Genomic DNA, 13,549 nt, shown 5'->3' with positions numbered 1-13,549 from the left:
ACCCACCATTTAGAAGAGTTTAGAAGAGTTGTGATCTGGTCACTGAGGGCTAGCTTTAGCACTGGGTACCTAAAAGATAACCACAGATAGCCTTAAAAGGAAAGAATGTCACAAAAAAGGAATCAATGAACCTGGGAGAGGAATTGGCTGTAGTACCGTTTTGCATCTTATTCAAAGTCCAGTCCAAAAAGGGATATTAGGAAATACTGCAATACTGTGCTCAATTTATATGGGAAACTTTGAAGGTCTAATGTAAGCCTTGGATTTTATATAAAATAGATAAATGTGGAGATTAATTTAACACTCCCTTGATTATAACAATGAAAATACTTAACTCTCCCCTGATTGTGAAGATTAAATTGTAACCCTGTCTATTTTTAGAACATGGTACTTAAAAGTTAAGTATGGAGATCTACCCATTTTTAGATTTAATCACCAAAGGTGCAAACACCCCATTTCACATATTGAGTGGGGAAGGTCTGTGACACACACAGTAGATGATGAATCAGAATCAATTGACTGCCTTCTGGGCAGTCCTAAAACAAAGCATCAACTGTGATTGGTAGATATAAAAGTAGGGTAAGACACAGGAAGTGATGCAAAAGAAGCATCTTGAAAAGGAACTGTTACTTCCTGTGAGATTCAATTCTTCATTTTTTGGAAGTGGAGACTGGAGGAATTTTTCATGTTTTTGAGTTGAGGCTGGGGAAGAGGGGCAAAAGGATCTGCTGACTGGACTGACACATGGTGAGTGAAAGACTAACTCTTAACTGCTGGATTTTTCTGAAAACAACAACAACAACAACAAAAACCACCACCACCACCACCACCACCACCACCACCACCACCACCACCACCACCACCACCAACAACAACAACAACAACAAAACTATCCTCTGGAGAGACCTACTCTTGAGAGACACTTCCCAGTTCCTGGGCTTTGCCAAGGTGGGTTGAAACTAATTCTCCCTGCCTGGAGGGGCCAGGAGTAAATTACTTAGTGCTCAGGCTAGATATCTTACCTTATCCTCTCTCTGATTTCTTGCTTCACTCTTTCTACATTTTGTAAATAAATTGTAAATAAAGTATCTTTGGAATGAATTAAATTCCTGGCAACCACACTCTTAAATAATCAAGTCCAATCCTTTTAAAAATAACCCCCTTTCCACCTTACATATATTTCTGGGTATTTCTTTACACATAATCTATACTAGGAAAACAATGATAATCCAAGGAGAATTAATACCTTCTGTTGTTATCTTGATATTTTCCCCAAATGTTAATGTAAAAATTTGCAATAAAGCCAAATCAATACCTTAAGGAACCCATAGAAATGAATTGGATTGATCTACCTACCCTTTCTTTACAAACTTGGAAACATCTAGTTCTTTATTTGTCCTCTCTAAATTTGGCAAAACAAGATTCTGTTTGAAGTCTTTCAGGAATCTGCCACATTCATCCTTTTATTTGACTAAGCTTGGATTTAAAAGCTTCGGTATGATTTGCAAAAACTCAAATTTTGTTAAGTTTGTAGAGAATTTTGAAATGCCAATATATAAAATCATAATATAGTATAAACTTCTGTTTTTCTGGAAGGCACATGTGTGTTCTTTGGAGCTGAAGAGTTTTTTAAAAGTCATTTCCTACATTCCAAATCTGGCCTTTCAGTATAAAAGCTATATTTTCTTTAATATAAAACTATACATTTAAAATACAAAAATTGTATATGAAGGTATTCTTGCCAATGTAGTTGAAGAATTTCTCTAAAAAGACTGATGTCCTCCCATTCCCTGTTTTCTCTAAGCATCCCTCTACCCCCTCTGAATGATGATGATGATGATGATGATGATAGCTAACAGCTTTGTAGTGCTTACTATGTGCCAAGCACTGTGCTAAGTGCTTTACAATTATAATTTCATTTATTTCTCAAAAATACCCTGGGAGATAGGTGCTACTCTTATACTTATTTTACAGATGAGTAAATTGAGGCAAACAGGTAAATGACTTACTGAGGGTCATATAGCTAGTAAGTGTTGGAGGTCACATTTAATTCAGGTCTTCCTGACTCCAAGCCAGGTACTTTATTCAATGGGCCACTTAGCTTTCCAAATTGGGTTTCCTCTCTCCATTAATTTTCCCTCTCAGTTCTCTTTCCTTCCTGAATTGTAGTTTATAAAGATTATAGGTGTAGTCTCTGATTTTTTTAAAGCATAAAGGGGGCAGCTGGGTGGCTCAGTAGATTGAGAGCCAGGCCTAGAGATGGGAGGTCCTAAATTCAAATCTGGCCTCAGATACTTCCCAGCTGTGTGACCCTGGGCAAGTCACTTGACCCCCATTGTAGCCCTTACCACTCTTCTGCCTTGGAACCAATGCATATTATTGATTCTAAGATGGAAGGTAAGGGTTTAAAAAAAAGCATAAACCCTGATACAATGCTAATAATATTTCCAGTTTCTGGAATCCTTTTGACTTTTAGCCAATATGGAGATATATGCCACCAACATTCTTCATGAATACTAGTCAAATAAATTCATTACAAAAGCCTTGACAGCAGGCTAGGCATTGGGAATGGAGAAGAAAATGGAAGTTGAGGCTCCTGTATTCAAGGAGCCTACAGTCTATATGTCGTGTGTTTTCCTCACTCCCTTTTTAGAATTTTGAATTGGGAAGGTAGAGATGTAATAACCATGAGTGAAGAGGAAGAATGGAAATGTATATCTGTCTAAGGATGTGTATATCATTATATTGCAATGTGGGTGAGGGTAAGAGATTGCAGATGAACAGTGCCTACATTGGGTAGATAACTCATTGGAATCCAAGGAGATACATATCTTTTTTCTGTCTATGTGTAAACAATTTCAGATTGAAAGATGTTAGAAAATGGTGTTGGTTCATGAATTTATTCAACAAGCATTGGTATAAGGTATGAATGAAATTTATAAGGATTTGAGAACAATTTTAATAGACTCATGTATCAAGTTCTGCATAAATTTGATTAAAGCAGTGAAAAATGTGTTGTTGCATAGCCAACTATAGATTTCTCTCTTGATTCCAGCTACCTTATACTGCAAGGGAGAACCCTGGAGAAAGTGTAGATAGAGAAAAACGATCATCACTACTAGAAAACGTCATAACACATATCCTAGTGATGGCCTAGACCCCACCGCCCCCCAAGGATCTGAGCCAACCATACCATCATCCAGGAACAAAGGGAACAAAAATTAAAAAGCTTCCCTCCAGCCATTCTTCAGGACACTTACAGCCATGGAAGTTTGTCAGGCTTTTTTTAGGTATGAAAGCGGAGAATCAGATGTAAGGGTTTTAGTGCTTTGCAGGTTTAGGACTTTTAAAATATCTTCTCAGGGCAACTCACTGTCTGTGCATCTGTTGTTACTACCTCCCTGCTCCTCATCCCAATGATTTATGGAAGGTCAAAATTCCTCCCCAAATTCCTTGCACATCCCTAACTCTAAATGTTTGCTCAAACTGTCCCCTCCCTTGTCCAGAATTCCAGTTCCCTCTCTACAATCTCTACTTAGCAGAATTCCAACTATTCTTCAGATCCCATATCAAATCCCACCTCTTCTTCAAATCCTTTTCTGACCCCATTGGTCCACAGTATTCGTTTCTATTTCTAAATTCTTAAAGTACTTATTTTTACTCTTTATTTGAGACTCATTAAATCCTGCCTTGTATCACGTCCATTCCCATCCTACCAGTCTCTATGCCTTCGTCTTTTAAATGAGAGGGTTTGAGAAAACAATCTTTAACATCTCAAAGGTTTCAAATTTTATCATTATGATAGCTTTGATTAAATCTCCTTTAATACCTTTTCCATTTCAGGAATATTTAAAATTTGCACTTTTTAGCAATGAAATTTTGCTTCAAATTTTTTTCTTTTTGCTAAAGATCTACAGTGTTACAAATGCTGGGCTAAGATGCTTAGGAAAAGCAAAAGCAAAAAAACAAAAAGAAAGAAGGAACTTGCTGTCTAACAGGAGAGCCAATCTTTAAACAAGGTACATGGAGGGTAAACTGAGGGGTAGTCTCAAAGAGAAAGCACTATGATTAAGGAGGACTGGAAAATATTCCTCCAGAAGGTGGGACTTGAGGAGAGATTTGAAAAAAGTCAAGAAAGTCACACACACACACACACACACACACACACAAGATGGAAAAGAGAAGAGCATTCAAAGCATGGCAGACAGGCAGTAAAAACTCTGAAATGAAGAAATGAGATTTATTTATTTACTTGCTTATGAATTACTTGTAGGAGAAAATTTTCACATAAGTTTTTTGTTTTTTTAAACCCTTACCTTCCGTCTTGGAGTCAATACTATGTATTGGCTCCAAGGCAGAAGAGTGGTAAGGGCTAGGCAATGGAGGTCAAGTGACTTGCCCAGGGTCACACAGCTGGGAAGTGTCTGAGGTCAAATTTGAACCTAGGACCTCCCATCTCTAGGCCTGACTCTCAATCCACTGAGCTATCCAGCTGCCCACTCACATAAGTTTTCCAATGTTATATGATCCAAATTGTCTCCTTCCCTTTGCCCTCCCAGAGATGGCAGGCAATTCCATCTGGGTTATATTTGTATTATCACCCAAAACAGGTTTCCATATTTTTCATTTTTGTAAGTGAATAATCTTATAAAACTAAAACCCTAAAACAAATACCCAAATAAACAAATCATAAATCATTGTATGCTTTGATCCACATCCATCTAACTCCAACAGTTCTTTCTCTGAAAGAGGATGGCATTCTTTGTCCTAAGTCTTTCAGAATTGTCCTGGATCATTGTATTGCTGAGAGTAACTAAATGAGATGACAGTTTTAAAAAACATGTTGGAGTAGCTGGGTGGCTCAGTAGATGGAGAGCCAGGAGGTCCTGGGTTCAAATCTGAACTCAGATACTTCCTATCTGGGTGACCCTGGGCAAGTCACTTAACCCCCATTGCCTAGCCCTTACTGGTCTTCAGTCTTAGAACCAATTCTAGGACAGTATTGATTCTGGGATGGAAGGTAAGGGTTTAAAAAGAGCATGTAGCAGAGTGACTAAAACATAGTCGATGTTGTATAAAATGTTTTCCTTTGTCTTCCTTTGCCTTGCCTGGTCTTCCCATTCCTCCCCTGCCCTTCTCTTGCCTTCCAGAGTTGGTAGAGATGGCGGTATGTTGTGAGGACAAGAAAGGAAAAGGAGGCCAGTGTCAGTAGACCTCAGAGTCTGCAAAGGGCAGGAAGCGGTAAGACTGGAAAGGTTGGCAGGGCCAGATTATAAAGGACTTTAAAGTCAAATGGAAGATTTCCTAATTGATCCTGAACGTTATTGAACAGAAAGGTCATATGGTCAGATTTGTGCCTTAGGGAGATCCATTTGACAGTTGAGTGGAGAATGGATGGAGGAAAGGCTTGATCAGGGAGAACAATCAGCAGACCATTGCAATGGCTAAGCCAGGAGGTCAGGGTGGTGGCAGGGTTAGCAGAAAGAAAGAAGCTTTGAGATGCAGTGTAATGTGATACAGTAGATAGAATGCTGGAGTCAGGAAAACCTGGGTTCAAGTCCTCCCTCAAATACTTATTAGCTTGTAACCATGAATAGTCACTGAGCTGCCCTCTGCCTCAGTTTCCCCATATGGAAAGTGGGATTATACCAGTATTACTTATCTCACAAGATTTTTATGAAATTTAAATGAGATATGTAAAACACTTTGTAAACTTTAAAGCATCATTTTCACTCATTTGTTCAACAAGTATTTATTAAGCTTCAATTTTGTGCCAGGCACTGTGGACACTAAACGTACAAATGAAACAATACTTGTCTCCAAGAACCTTGCCAATGTCAGTTATATTTTTACAAAGCAATTATACATGTGTTATTTAATTTGATTCTCATAAACTTTATATCACTGCTACTATTTTCTTTTCTGTTTTTAGATTTGAAAGTTGATTTATTTTTTAAGTCTCTTCATATTATTTGTTGGAAATAAGACTGTTTATTTTATTAATTATTTATTGTTATTTTCATTTATTATTATATAATGAAATTCAGTATAACCCAAGACACCTACCAAGAGTACCAATAGCACATAAAACTTCACATAGTTTACTTAAAACCACTGCTGATCCCAGATATCTCAAAAAAAAAAAGGCACAACCATAATACACATACACATAGTTCTTCGAAAAATGTGTTTAAATTTATCACTGCATAAACTGTGGAAATATAATTTAACAAAATACAAATACTACTACTCATCCTACTAGTAGTAGTATTTATATAGCACCTCATACGTGGCAAACACTATGTTGAGTGCTTTTAAAATATTATCTCATTTGATCCTTACAACAACCCTGAAAATCAAGTGGTATTATTATCCCTATTTTATAGTGAGTAAACTGAGGCAAGCAGAGGCTAAGTGATTTGTCTAAGGCTACACAGCTAGTAATTATCTGATAACTGGATTTGAACTCATGTCTTTTTGACTCCAGGGCCAGCACTCCATCTTCTTTGACACCTGATTTACTCTGTCAAGTGCCTTTTTATGAGGCCAGAAATATTTCTAGGGATATCCTAATAATTTAACTTGTTAAAGTCAGACAAATTCATCTCAGCACCTATTATTGTCCCATAGAATTTTTGGGGATGCTCTGTACATAGAGTATCCCAGAATTTGACCTTATAGAGAAAAGTTTTTCAATGGGAAAGGACTGCTCAAAATAGGTTGTCATGTGAAATAAAATATCTTTGAGTTTTCAGAAAAAGTTGGGAATAACTCTATATCTTGATTAAAATTCCTCAAGAGCTCAGTAGATCTAGGGAAACTAAATCTATCTGAGCTAGTTTAGAATGCAGATTAATTTTATTTTTTATTTACTGCCAGTACTAATACTCATTTTTCAAATTTTTTTTTCAAATGATGAAACTAAGCATAAAAAGTCCATTCTTATTGAAAATTCTCTGTTAAAAGCAACAGAGCATGCAATGAGAAATATGAAGTATTTTATCCAACCCCAATGTTTTTACACATTGGAGGCCTTCCATAAATATTTGATGAATGAGTGTATTTAGGTTAGATGGGAAATATTTATTTTCCAATGTGCTTATTAAAGCAGGCTGTTAGTTTCTTTTGAATTCTTATTTAGCAGAATGTTCTTGAATTCTGGTGAGAATTGTGCTTTGATATGTGTCTTATCTGGAAGACTTTGTAACCTATTTTTGAATGACTTGTGAATTCCTACTTCAGTTTTATTTAGCAAATGAAGATAGGGTCCAATAAAGCTTCAGTTCTAAAATTAGACATGGAATTGTTTTGAAGAGGACCAATGATATTGCTGGGTGAAGTCTTGACTTGCATGCGAATTGGATTTAAGTGAAGCAGGGGTTGCACAAAGTCTTCAGCCTCACTCTCTCTTCCAGAGTCATCCAAGACGAGTGGAAAGACAAAAGTCAGGATGACTGGCTTGTGATACAGTGGATGACCTTGGCATGTTCATCGCCTGACCAAGCTCTACATGCTCCACAGCATTTGTTTCAGCCACCATCATGGCCATTGGTACAACTTGTTCTCATCTAACTCCTCCTTCTGAGGGAATGTCTTCACCTGCTTGGGTTAGATATCCCTCTAACTCACTGATGGGTTTGAGGTATGTTGGTTATCCTAACCTGGTTTAGCCTTTCTGCTAAAAGGCTGTCCATGTTCCAGCTTCTTAGAGGGGGTGAAAGGTGGACACCAAAGGTAGTTGAGCAGCCTTTGAAAGGACTAGACACCAGGGATGCTAGTCCTCTTTGAACACTCCATACATCCCCAAAATACGGAATTAATTATGTCTGTAGTAAGAGTCTGAAGACTAAAGATCTATTTTACTAACTCAATCTCTCTTACAAATTCTTTTGGTAAGTGTTCATTATTCCTTTTAGGACAACCGAGAGAATTAGAAACATCTCTTTAAAGAGTGAATTTTTTCATAAACACTTATTTACCTTGAATAAAGGATAAGTTTTACCTATGTAAAGGAACATGGAATTAGTTCTATAGAAAGAAAAAGATGCACAGAGGCTAGAAAATTAATTAAATGCCACAAAGCAAGTGAGAGGAAGAATGTGTCTCAAGCCAGGCCTCAGAGATGCACTAGTCTAACCCTCCCAAAACATGAAACTTATCAACAAAATGTACCCTGTCTAAAATATGGTCCTCTCCCTGTAAATGATGCCTGGGTCCACCATCTGTTCGAACTCCCATCTCTTAGTTCCCCATTTCTTCCGAGTCTTAGCAGTCTAAGTCAGAAGACACATCTATTTAAAACAGAAAATATTTAGTAAGATATAATTGAGAAGTACCAAACACCTCTATTGGAAGTAATTATTTTTATCACCTATCCCCACCTGGTTTCTAGTCCTAATGTGTTTCCTGAAAGAAAGCTCCAATGGAGCAGGAGAAAGAACTCACTAGTCACTCACAAAGAGCTTTATGGGAAACTAGCCACAAGTCAAGTCACTGAGAACACTGGGCTTCTTGGTGAGGACCAAACATGGTTATGTAAACCTTGGCCAAATCTCACAGATAGATTCCTGTAGCAAACTCACTGCTACTCATTGCTTTCTGCTCTTGAAGACCTCTAGTGTTAGAAAACTCCTCACCTCACCAATGAGTTGGTCCATTCCCTTTTGGGGCTTCTCTAATTGGTTGGAAGTTTGTCCTTGTGTAGAGCCAAAATAGTTTCCCCAATTAGGTGACCCATTGCTTGGTGCTAGTTTTGTCCTATTCTCATTCTCTTTCCCATGATCACTTGCAAATTTTTGAAAGCAGCACCCATAGACCCTGTCCCCTAGAGTCCCCTTTTTTAGATTGAACATCTGCCAATCTTTACATAGCACTTTCTTGTGTTCTTTCAATATTCTGATTATCCTTAGAAACACTTCATCTTGGTGTTTCCTTCCTAAAATGTTGAAGAAATAGAAGCATAACTAAATAGATACCTAAAAAGTATTTCCTTGACATTGAAGAAGTAGCAAGGAACTAAGACAACCTTTTTCATACCAAAGGGTGAAGTTCATTGCTTAGGCCAGATGAGGGCACTCCTGACTTCTCAAAAATACTGAATACCAAAATTAAGTGGTTAAAATTGTATGAAAAAATTCCCACGATAATTCCTGGCTATAAGTCTCGAATCTGTACTTTGTTTTATTATGAGATTTTTTTTTTCTTTTTGAATTTCATTTCGGATAATAGGTTGGGTGGAACCTGTTAACCACACAGGACAAAATCATCCATTGAACCCACCTCATTTAACAATCAGGTGAAATGTAAACTAATTTAAATTAATTTCATTCTGATTTAATTCTCCCTAGCATTACTTAATTAGGAGCAGGGTTATTGGGGAAGGAAAGGGAAGTAACCATATTTTCTAATTTAAATTAATCTATGGTTCACCTGAATGGTAAATGAGCCATTGTAAATGGCTTCTTTTGTCTTACATGATTAACAAATTATCCCAGAGACTGGAGAAGCTCTTAAAAGCTTCATTGTTTAGACAGAGTTTATCTTAACCTTTGGTCATCTTCTTTCCTCTGGTCAATTCTCCTTTCAACTCCATCTTATTCTGATCTCCATTTGCCCTTTTCAGGTACACTATCCCTTTAGGTCATCTCATCATCCTTGGGCCTGGACTTGAGTCTAAATCACATTGAGCTAATCCCCTTAATTCCTCTCCTGTTTTGTTCTCCTTGATGAGTGATTTCCTTGGGACTCCAAGAATCCTCTCCCAGAACTCTCTCTAAGATTCTCTTGTGGTTCCAGTATTCACTTTCATGGAGTAGCCAGTGCAGAATTCATTCCCCCATCCCCTCCTGACTGGCAATGAAGAGGTTCCGACCAATCCTGACCTTGCTTAAACCATGGATGGCAGGAATGTTTTTGTTCTGATTCCTCTCCCAGTAACATCTCCCCACAGCTCACTACAATTCCATATCAAGTGATCAGAAGACTTTTACACTGGGCTTCTTGCAGCTTAACCAAGGGAATGTTTAAGAAGCAAAATGCTCTAGGAGAAGAGCAACTAATCTGGGATCCCTGATTCAAAAGGGAATTGACCAGTCCATCCAGTAGTCATTACTGTAATCAATTTACTTGCCTATAAAATGAGGAAATCGGAAGAGATAATCCCTTAAGTCTTTCCCAATTTTAAGTTTGTGATTCTTTAAAGCATTTGCTCTGCTGTCTCAGATGATTGGTCATTTGAAACTATGCTCATCAGCACCAAAACACTGATGGGAACTATATGGTTTAGTTGGATTTGGGGAGTGCACAACACCCTTAGGAAGGTGAGCCTGACTAGGCTTCATTATGCTAAATGACATCCTGGTAGCTTGAAAGAGTCAAATCAGCTTCTGAAGGTGACTGGAAGGAGAGAACCCGGTATATAGGAAAGACACTAGACTGGAGTTTGGAGCCATGACTTCTGGTCCCAGCTCCGTCACTCTGACCTTGGAAAAAGTTATTTAACCTTTTCTTCTTAGATTCTTGATCCCTTTTTTGTTGTTTGTCATAGACTCCCTGGAATTCTGGTAAAGCCTAAGAATACTTTCTGGGGAACATTGCAAAGGAAACTGATTAGAATTAAAAATATTTTTTTTCCTCATCCATGTTTGTGGACCCCAAGAAGTCCTTGAATCCTAGATTAAGAATCTCTGCATTAAATGGTTATTAAGGATTTTACCATCTATAATGTTTTATGATCCTGTAAGTCACAATTTCTCTGGATCCCTGCTCCTATATCCTTGGGGGAAAAAAAGGCATAGATTCAGTGATTTTAGTAGGCTCAATCTCATTTTAATTCACATTCCCTTTGACAAATATTTGATGTATCTTTCCTCCTCCTTTCACCATTTCAAATCACTATGATCAGGACAACTCTTCTGAGTAGTCTGCATACCATCTTGATCTTGATTGGATTTCCTTTTCTCCCTTGGATTTCCTTATTGTAATGGTGTAGCCTTGCCCTGCATTTATATACAAAATAAATCTTGGCATCCTGAGAACACCAGTAACCTAGATTAGCCTTTTTCCTTCTTTCTTTTTCCTTTGGTTGACCTTGTGCCCCATCCTAGCCTTAGTTCCCTAGCCTCTGTTTCCATGAACACCTGGTTGAATAGTCTAGGATGAAGCATTTCCCACTCAATTCAACTGGAGTCACATGCTATGAATGAACTTTCCAGTAGACTCAGCAAAAGTATATCTGCTCCTACCATAGATTCTATAGAAAGGGACAGTCAAAAAGAATCAAGAAAACAGAAGTCAAATCAAGTAACCTATCTCACATTAGCCCTTTTTCTGCAATGGTGGTGCAACATGGTGCATTAGAAACACCCTGGGTTTTGAGTCAAAGGACCTGGGTTCAAATCACTTTTGTCATATGTATATTATCTCCAAAAAGTCATTTACACCCTCTGGGTTTCTGTTCCCTCAATGATAAAATGAGGGAGCTGAACTAGAGTGCCTCCACCTACAAAATACTGATCTTATGACTCTCTTAATAGTTTTAGAGTACTGTGGGTCTTTGGTAGACATCCTATTAGGCAGATACCCTATTGGTCTCCTGATATCTGAGTACTAACAAACACCACCTAAAGGAACACTGTCATCTCTGATATCCTGCAACTTGATAGCATTGATAAGATAATCATTTGGATTGTTACTTAATTCTATTGAGGTTAAAAAAATGACTTCTAATGTGTTTGTACCTTTAATTACAAAGGGCCTAATCTATATGATGGTAGGTAATCAAGTGCATAGTAGAAAGCATCTATTTGTCCACCAGATAAAGCCCACAATGGGCATCTAATCAATGTTCCTTGAATTGAATGGGTAAGCAGAGGAATGTATTTGAACCGTTTTCAGTGCATAGGTTCTGAGACATGTGCAACTTTCCTTCATGCCACAAGATGGCAGTAGAAGATAAATTTCCATTTCTGATGTCTCCATCCGATCCATCCATCCATATATGCAAATGTTTCTTATCACCTTTCTAACCTGAGTTATCTGATAATGGAGATTATTTTTATCCAAGTCATAGTTACCTGTATCTTGTGCCTTGTTGGCTGTTTATATCTAACCTCATTTCCTGTACATTTCCCCACTTACTTGTGGTTTTGAGTAAGAATGAGATTTCCCCCCCAATAAAACTTTTGAAGTGTTACATGCACTTGGAATGTTCAGCTGTTACTTCACGTGGCTTGCCTTTTCTATTTCCATGTAAATGCATTACTTCCCTTCTATGCCATTTTCAAATTGGATTTATGATAAAGAGAAAAGTGTTTCATTGAACTTTTCCCACAACAGTTTAATGAACTTTGGTTTTACTTATAGTTTTCAACCCCATAAATTTTATTTACATTGCTATTATAGCCATGCTGTAACCACAACCCCAGATTTGACAGCATTTCCCAGAGCTGATGCAGAGTTCATATGTAATAATTGTATCTGTAATACAGTGAAAAGTAATTTTTGCAGCTAATGAATTTTTTTTAATGAAAGCAACCAATTTCAGAGATGTTCTAATTTTCTCTTTCCTTACTTCCCCCCTCCCAAAAAAAAAATCCATTTTGGGAATCAGATTCCAGCAATCAATACTGAATACATCCTGGCAACTTTGTCATCCAAGGATCCCAATTTAAAAAGCAAATGAGCATATTTGCATTTAACACCAGAGTATCCCTCTCCCTGATAGTTAAAGGTATTTATTTACTAGTAATATTGACTAAGTTTCAAGTTTTAAAAAACTGGTTGGTTGTATCTATAATACTTCCTACCCATATTAAGTGAATTAAATAAGTTGTTTTATATGCTATAATTTGTACCTAAATAGTGAAGGAAGAAAGTTTGGCTAGAGTGCTTTGTCAAAAATGTGTCTTTGTTAAGTGGTTGAAAGGAATATCTTGCCAGAATGGAAAGTCAATATGCCAACCAAAATCTTCTGGCATCTCTCTTTCCCCCTCTGAACAGAAAGTAAAAGCCCACTTGAAGTTAAAGAAAAATCTATGACAATATGACAACGCCTAACAGTTCAGAACTTACTTGTGCATATACAGTAGGTGATAATTACCATGTTGAGAACATGCTGACCTTTTATTGGTACCCAAGTTACAAAATGGTAATTGTTTAATAAAATTGCTGGGCATATATTTTACAACTTCCCTCAACTTTAAGACAGATGTGGAAGTAATCTAACCTAGCTTTGTGGCTTGCTTTCTAAACAGAAATCCAGTTAATAGCAAGGGTAACTCAAGGAAGAGGTTTCAAAAATCTCACTGCCAGTTGTTAGGTGTGATAGTTTTGATACAAAACTAAATTAAAGGTCATTTATTAATCCAAAGATATGTAGAAGAAATTCAGTCTTCAGATTTTATTCCCAACCTACATTCCTGTTGTGGAAAGGGAAGGGGAAAACATCTTTAGGGGATGTAAGAAACAAGTTTTAGCTCAATGGAGGTTTTTCCCACAAATGATGATTGATGCCTATGTCATTAGCAGGGGAGCTACCCATCTCTTATCT

This window comes from Monodelphis domestica, chromosome 5, assembly GCF_027887165.1.
Source record: "Monodelphis domestica isolate mMonDom1 chromosome 5, mMonDom1.pri, whole genome shotgun sequence".
NCBI classification, from domain to species: domain Eukaryota; kingdom Metazoa; phylum Chordata; class Mammalia; order Didelphimorphia; family Didelphidae; genus Monodelphis; species Monodelphis domestica.
This window is presented reverse-complemented; position numbering follows the sequence as displayed.